Here is an 8630-nt window from a genome sequence, read left to right as displayed (position 1 = left end):
GTGCATCCTCTCAAGTCCGTAGTTTGTCCGGTTGGTGTAGGTCGTCCTGTAGGGTGTTGGCGGCAGCATGGCATGTTTTTGCTATCGCTGCTGCCTTTGAGTCTGTTTCGCTTTGCTCCTTGTATCAGCCGCTTGGTTCTCTTCTTGCTTTCCTTGTTAGTTGGTGTTCTTGTAATCCTGGCCGGTTGATGGCTTTGTTAATTCAAAGCCGGGCTCTTTTTGAGCCTTCGTTCTAAAAAAAAGTAATAGCCGGTAAGGAATAATGTCCCTAAAAAAAGGAATAATGTTTTCTCTTGTAAAAATGACATAATGGATTTCTGTGACTAAGTTCTTCCCACATTCATCTACGATCGGGCGACGACGGTGTTGGTGCACGGTTTCCTTCTTCGCTTTGGAGAAATTGAACACTAGGTGTTGTCTTGGTGGTGATTGTGTTGCTGCTGCAAGGCCTGGAATGCTGTAGCGAGACTTTATATTAGCTTCTTCTTCCTTTTTTGCTGTGTGCATCCGTCATACCATTAGGGTATTGTATTGTTGTAGAGGCCGAGTGTAATCTTCGCGATATTAATATATACTCCCTCCGTCCTTAAAAGAGTGTACTTCCAACTTTGTTGGAAAGTCAAATTTTTTTATGTTTGACCATATTTATACAATAATAGACCAACATTTATGTCATCAAATTAGTAGCATTAGATTCATGATAATATATATTTTTATCATATACCTATTTAGTTTCACAAGCATTGACATATATTTACACAAACTTGGTCAAACTTTGAGATAGTTTGACCCTTCAACAAAGTTGGAAGTACACTCTTTCAAAAACGGAGGGAGTACTCTTTATCGGAAAAGTTCTTCCCACCTTCTATGGGTTTTAATGTAATTTTCTACTTAAAGATCCCGAGCTTCCGTGAAACAAAAAATATATGAAAATTAGTCTTTAATTAACCTTTGAGTTTTGGTTCGGTACACCTTAAAAATTTGCACGACTCTTAAAGTCACTTAAAAAGAGTATTCTCGTACATTCACGATCAATAGTTTTAATCCATATTCCCCGATGCATCAAATAGGACATCAGAACAGTCTAATATTTTTCTATTGAAGGAGTAGCTTCTAATTTCTATCTTTAATCTACATATGAATCCGTAACTTTTCTAAGGGGTGTATCGAAATCCGCAAACCCTTTTCTACCTAAAATTCTACCGGCATGTTACTGCACGTGCAGCCAACTTCGCATGATGTTGTTACATGTAGGTATGCCCCGAAAAAAAAAACACGTAGGTATAGATATACCATAATAAATGGTTGTGTGCGTTAAGATGATGCTAAGGTGGTGTTTGGTTCTCTAGTCCTATGATTTTTTTCTAGTCTCTAGGACTTTTTAGAAAAGACTCTTAAGAAGGTGCCTTTAAGAACATTTAACAAAAAGTCCTAAAAAAGTCTCACCCTGTTTAGTTTGCTAGGGACTTTTTCTAGTGCCAACACAAAAAAATCCCTGAAACCAAACACCCCCTAAGTTTAAAGGTTTCAAACTTTTTCTATTAAAAAAGTGAATACTACTCTCTCCGTTCTAAAATAAATATCTCAACTTTATAATAACTATACTATAAAGTTGTAATGAATTTGAAACACTTATTTTAGGACGGAGGAAGTATAATACTATGTCTATTGTTGTCTTTTGATCTATTACTTACATGCACATATTACTGGAGAAGTACTACGTGAATACACGGTATTTTACTCCAACAGTCAAATATCATAGTCTAATCCTTCACCATAGTAATATTAACGGTTGCTACTAAGATAAGGCCTCCTTTGGTTCACATGATAGAAATGTTATAGGAATAAAAAAATCATAGAAAGTGAGATGACATGTATCTCAATTTTTATAGAGAAAAAGATGTCATTTGATGCATAGGATATGGATTTTTCCATTGAGTCTTAGCTAAAGTTTTTTTTCCAAAATGTGAAGGATTGATTTCTATCATACATAGAAATAAAATCCATTCTTACAAATCAAAGGGATTCAAAGAAAATTTTCTATGCAAATCCTATTCTATAAAAATCCTATGAAATTCCTACAAATCAAAGGAGGTCTAAACAACTCTACACCGTTAGAGTAGGCAACATGTTCTGGAAAGAGCGAGGGTTAATAATTGAATAGAGGATACTCTACGTTGCTCCACCATCCTGAGAAAGCCACCACCATATCTGCTGCCTAAAGCGTTGTGCCCGGCCGGCACATGGAAAACCCTAGGGCTCAAATAATTAACTAGTACTACGTCACATCCATAGGTCAGAGAAATAGCCACCTCTGTCTGCGCAGTGGCTCTCACATCATAGGGTTTCTGTGGACCCAAACGCAGCGCTGCGGGACAGATCGATCGACCGAGACAGTACGTATTATTCCATCGGTATTCTTTTCATGGCGTACATCGGCCGTCGGATTTCCATCCGACGTACCGGTGGGCCCTTCCCGCAAAGGGCTTCGTAGGAGACGTACGAACCACGCGTACTGGGCGATTTGATGCGGCGATGTACTGATGTGAGCTATACTTACTTGCTGGTCAAGGACGGCATCGTATCATGTACTGCATCACGTATACAGGCCAGTTTAACCGGAGAGGAAGGCCGTTTAAACCATTGTTGCCGAATCCAAGAAGCTTGTAATTATAGCTGACAGCCCCCTGCGGCTGACCACATGGACGATGCATGGGCGACCCGTGGTATTCGGCCCATGATTAGGTCCATGCTTTGGTGCATGACCAGAGTCAAGAGAGCGTCTTCGGCGGAGGCAGATCGACCCTAGCCCTAGCGGATGGATGGATGTAATCTGCTTATGCAGCAGTAAGTTCCAGTAAGAACAAGCCTCTTATCAACTATTAAATCATGGATATTTAACTCGTGTGGTATAAAATCATAACCACAAGTAAGTACTCCCTCTGTTAATAAATATAAGAGCGTTTAGATCACCACTTTAATGATCTAAACGCTCTTACATATCTTTATGGAGGGAGTACAATACAAATCTAACGACATTCAATTGGATGTCACATAGAGTATATACTAACAATTTAACGGTTACGCTCACACAGAAAAATGTAACTCTTTTTTTACAGGGCAGGAAAAAAAACCAATGTAAGTGTTAGTCAAAGACTTGTCTTAAGGAAGCCTAAATTGCTACTACCTCTGTACGCGAATGTAAGACATTTTTGCAGTTCAAATTAAGCTACAAAACATCTTATATTAGGAACAAAGAGAATAGATAATTTGGGACGGAAGTATGTTTCAGTGACTGAGAATGAGATTATAGCGTGTGGAACAGACCGCGTTAGGCTCCAGGGCTTTGTGTGCTCCCATATTTTCAAATGTTCAAAATTATATTTAAAGAATGAAAAACTAAAACACTTTTACTTGTGTATGTATATATGCCCTGCTTGTATATTTAAAATTTATCAACAAGTAATCTATTTGTTTGGGCTACACAAAAGATATGTTTGTTGTTTTCCTGTGACCCTTATCATAAATATGTTTCTTCATTAAATTATGTGGATACACAATGCACGACTATACGTATACTATTTTCCCAAATGATTAATCGATTAACACATTTTTTTGACTTGAAATACTGGACATACCGGGGCCACAACTGGTTTTACGTATATACAAATTAGTATTGGCCGAGAATTACTAAGTTAACCTATCAGGGTTTTGTCTTGGTTTCCTTCTACAAACAGAACTAATCTTTTATTTGATTGAGCCCTCTTGAGGAGGTTGTTTTCATAGAAAAATTACTAGCTTAATATTTTAGTAGGGTGTATAGCAAGGGCATATTTCTAAGAATGGCCGGGGGATTATATTAGAGGGTAGCATATAGGGTACTTTATTATGAACAAAATGTTTGGTGGAAACTGGAAAGTAATGCAATGTTTGACAGGAATATAGTTGGTGGTGAAGGGAAGGAGGGAACCACCATTCGTACATGTCTCGGGTCCCTCCAAAAACTTTGTCGGTTCGGTCAAAACACTCAGTTTGCTTGCGTTTTGTATTTATGGGAATTGATATATAGGTTGCACTGACCGTATATATATGTGCATGCATGACTAGGGGATATAAAGTTTTTTCGTTCTTCTTGTTCACATGTACTTTTCACCTTATGATTTTCTTCTTGTATCTTTTCTCTTTGTTTCTAATGTGCATAGCAATCCCCATTTGTTTTCTAAAGACAAACAATCTCGATTCGTCTCACGCATAAGTTAGCGGTTACTCTCCATCAACATCAGCAGATCGCTGACCAAACCCTAAATTAAGCTAGTGTCTTCTATTGTAATAACAAACTGATCGATATGATTACGTGTTATGTGACTAGCTAAACGAACTAAACAAAAGCAGTTTGTGCGCATGCGACAAATGAAAAAAAAACTAACAAACTTTCTTTTGGAGCAATGGTTATTAAAGCCTACATGAAACTTGAATACCAGCAGAAAAAAAACTCAATTTTAAATTAATTAACAACATTTGAAAATTATTATGGTAGCAACAATTTTTCTCTCTAAATTTCATCCATTGATTCTAACCTTGTAATTTATTCGCTATTCGAGCTCCAACGAGGTGTCGTGACACTGCGAAAGCAATCTACAACCAAGACGGAGGCGGGGATCACGGAGAGCGGCAACTCTAAGTAGGCGAAGGTGAAGATGACGCATATGACCACACCGATGAAGGCGTTAAGATGATGGAGCTATTCAAGATGAGTGAAGTTACTACCTTGGGATCAAGATACAACAAAAGCCGGAGGGGATCACACTATGTCAGATGGCATATGCAAAGAAGATACTTGAAGGCCGTAGCATGGAGGATTGCAATCCAGCTTATGTTCCAATGGAGCCTCGGCTTAAACATAGCAAAAGGAGTAAAGTGCCCACAGTTGATGCAACGGGGTATATGAGTGTGGTCAGAAGCTTAAGGTATCTTGTGAATACACGACCATACTTGGCCTATTCTGTTGGTATAGTGAATCGCTTCATAGAAGCACCCGTGACGGAATATTGGGCAATTGTGAAACATATATAGTGAATCGCTTCATAGAAGCACCTGCGACGGAATATTGGGCAATTGTGAAACATATACTCATGTACATCAAAGGGACAACAAATTTCGGTTATGTTTATTTTAAGAGAGAACAAGAAGGAGATGGGGGAGCTACTTAGCTTGGCTATAGTGATAGCACATGGCAGGAGATATGAACGACCGTAAAAGTATGTCGGGCGAAGCATATTTTTTGAGAGGAGGCATAGTAAGTTGGCTATCACAAAAACAAAAGGTGGTCACATTACTATCATCCGGTGAAGCAGAGTATATTGCAGCCGCAACCGTGGCGTGCCAAGGTGTGTGGCTAGAAAGGCTACCCGGTGACCTCACGGACAAAGAACCAGAAAGAGTGATGCTCAATATTGATAACAACTCCGTGGTTTCCCTATGTAAGAATTCGGTACATCATGACAAGAGCAAACACATCGATATCAAGTATCACTGTATACGAGAGTGTGTGGAAGAAGGCAAAATTGAAGTCAACTATATTTGCACTGACGACCAGCTTGCAGATATCCTGACCAAATCTTTGGGACAACATAAGTTTGTGGAGATGCAGGAAAGATCGGCGTCCAAGCTGTAATGCAAGGACATCGTGCTTATGGTGATTGTTGGAGTCAATCACGATTCGGTAATCCAGACTTGTAGCCAACACCTTGTCGTACATGTACTAGGTAGAATAGGTAACATATGCAGCGATGCTGTCAGATTTTTAGATATGGCAAATCAAATATTTTTATGGCAATTTATGACAGCATGATGTCAAGTTAATTTGCAAGCATTGTGATTTTCTAAAAAAAATGAGCTGAGACGGGTTTGTCATACTCGCCAACTAAACTTGTCATCGGCGATGAACAAAATTTGTTGAAAATATCATAATCCAACAAAATTTACCATAAAAATGTTCATTTTGGCATGTCTAAAAATCTGATGTTTGCTTAAAATTCAGGTTCATAAACTTTATAGGAGGAATGACAGACTCCTATATTTTGCAATAAATCACGGTGTTCCTGTATTGTGTTCCGGGGAGATCAAATCGATGAAGCCACCCAGCGTTGAGTATCTTTGCTTTCGTAGCTAGCTTCCACAACCACAAAACCATCCACCCGCCCGCCTGCTCGGTTCTATACGTGGCGTATAGTTTGCCCTGTATCTGTATGGTTTGAGTAAATTGCACAGATGTACTACAATTGGAGCATTGAAAGTAGGTTGATATCAAGTTTGGTAATTTTTACGTGTCAGTACCAAGTCTAAGGCTAGACGTTACAAAAAAGTCTAAATCACGTATAAACACGTATTGACAGTGTATCTGACCGGCGGGACCCGCATGTCAGCTGCCGATGTGGCATTCTTTTTGTAGAAACCCCCCGCACCTCCTTCGTCCTCATGCGCGGCGAGGCTCGATCTGGATCGAGGGGAGGAGCCCCTCGAGCCCGAGCTCCTTCGCCTCCCGTAACCCCTGCCCCGCCCTGGCCTCCTCCTCGCCGCGCCGCCGGCCGGCCACCGGAGCACCACCACCAGCGACCAGGACCAGACCGTCCCCGCACCCTGCCTCTCTCCTTCTCTTCCTCCTTCCATTTTTTCTTCTCTCTCTCTCTCACCCGAAGCTCTCTCTCTTGACGCGCCGCCTTGGTTCCCGTCTTCTTGGACTCCGGCGACCACATAGCCTCCTCCAGCGCCCACGCCTCCTCGATCCTCGCGTCCTGCAGCATCACATCCCGCACCGCCTCCTGCAGCTCCAGCGAGGGCGGAACCCCGTCGGAGGCCATCTTGCCGAGGGCGACGAGCGCGCTCCTGGGGTCCCCGAGTCTGCAGAACCCGGCGACGGCGATGCCGTAGGTGGCGGCGTCGGGCCGGCGCGGGGAGTCGGGGCGGCAGAGCTAGCGGAGCACGGAGGCGGCCTCGCGGGCGCGGCGCATCGCGAGGAGGTGGCCGAGGAGCGGGGTGGCGAGCGGGAGCGGCGAGGGGCAGACGGGTGGTGGCGGAGCGCGGTGAGCAGGGCGAAGGCCGGGGTGAGCGTGGGGAGGGAGGCGAGGTGCTCCGCGAGCGGGGGGAACGGGAGGCGCTCCGGGGAGCCGGGCAGGAGGAGCGCCGCGGATAGGAGGCAGCCGGCGGCGGGGACCTGGCCCTCGGAGATGAGCCGCGGGATGAGCGCGGAGATGGCGTCGAGCTCGGACGGGAAGAGGGGGGAGGGAGGCGCTTCCGTTGTGCAGAGGCCCCGAAGGAGATGGTGGAGGCCACGAGCAGAGGCCGCGGCGGTGCGAGCAGGGGCAGCTCCGGCGCAAGCGGGGGCCACGGCGATGCGAGTGGGAGCTCGGGCTCGATGGATCCTCCCCTCGATCCAGACTGGGCGCCGCCGTGCAGGGGGTTTCTGCAAAAAAAAATGTCACGTCAGCAGATGACATGCGGGTCCGCCGGTCAGATACACTGTCAATACGTGTTTATACGCGATTTAGACTTTTTTGTAACGTCTAGCCCTAGATTTAATACTGACACGTAAAAATTATTAAATTTGGTACCAATCTACTTTTAATGCTCCAATTGTGATACTTCTGTGCAATTTACACGGCGGGCAAGTTGCCCGACCGCTGCGCCGATGCCTTCCGCTGCTGTAGGCCACCGCCTCCATTGCTACTGCCGGCTGCTGCTAACCAGGATTACACCGTCCTTGCTCCCCTACACTGCGCACCTCGCTGTTCACCACTCATCGCTCGCCGTTGGTGCTCGCCTGATCGGTGTTGGCTATGTCGACGACGGCCGAGAGCGCGGATGTGGGGGACCTCGTCCTGCACGCAGTTGTGCGTGGCGGCGAAGACGAGCGTGCTCGGGCATCGTGTGGTAGCTGGGACGCACTCGGCATGCTCTACATATAGCTTTTGTTCCCTTCGGCAGCACCGTCTGATGTTACCTGAGGCCTGAACCTGAAGCCTGGAGCAACAGTGTGCTGGACACAGAAACAGCACTTTGCTGAACCTGAAGCATGTAGCAGTGTGAAGCAACATTGACAGCAGCAGCATTTTGCTTGCTTTATGTTCCAATTACCTGGTTCATTGCGTGCTGTTGTTCCAATTAGCTGTAGCAATTGTGGTTTACAGGAGTAGATGGTCAAGTGTATGGCAACTGTAATGGTGTCTTATGTATACAGTTTGACAAGTTACATTTGCAACTGGTAGCTCTGTTGGCACAGGAATACATGCAAAATGTGCAAGCAAGGAACATTTGACAACATGTTGTACTTGAGAGTGGCGCTTTGGCACATGGGAGCGCGCGCTCTTGGTTTTTTCAATGCGTCTTAAACATATTTTGAAATGTCAAAAAACTTCAAACGAAAACTTAGTGTATACATCTTGATATTATACATGCTCACAAAGTCATTTCGCGAAAAACCGACAACTTATGTGCCGCGTGTGAAGAAGACAAAATCCGGTGTTAAAAAAAATACTTTTCACAAGGCATCCTTTTGTCTTTTTACACAAGCCACAAAAAATGTTGGTTTTCTCTAAAACATGGCGTGCACACATATAATATCGAGATGTATA

The 8630-nt window shown here is 43.9% G+C and overlaps 1 pseudogene; it reads right to left on the bottom strand.

Moving 5' to 3' along the window:
- Positions 1-5476: 5476 nt before the first annotated feature.
- LOC119272099 lies at positions 5477-8142 on the bottom strand (annotated as a pseudogene).
- Between the last annotated feature and the right edge of the window lie 488 nt (positions 8143-8630).

The sequence above is a fragment of the Triticum dicoccoides genome, chromosome 3A, assembly GCF_002162155.2.
Source record: "Triticum dicoccoides isolate Atlit2015 ecotype Zavitan chromosome 3A, WEW_v2.0, whole genome shotgun sequence".
Classification (NCBI taxonomy): domain Eukaryota; kingdom Viridiplantae; phylum Streptophyta; class Magnoliopsida; order Poales; family Poaceae; genus Triticum; species Triticum dicoccoides.
This window is presented reverse-complemented; position numbering and strand designations above follow the sequence as displayed.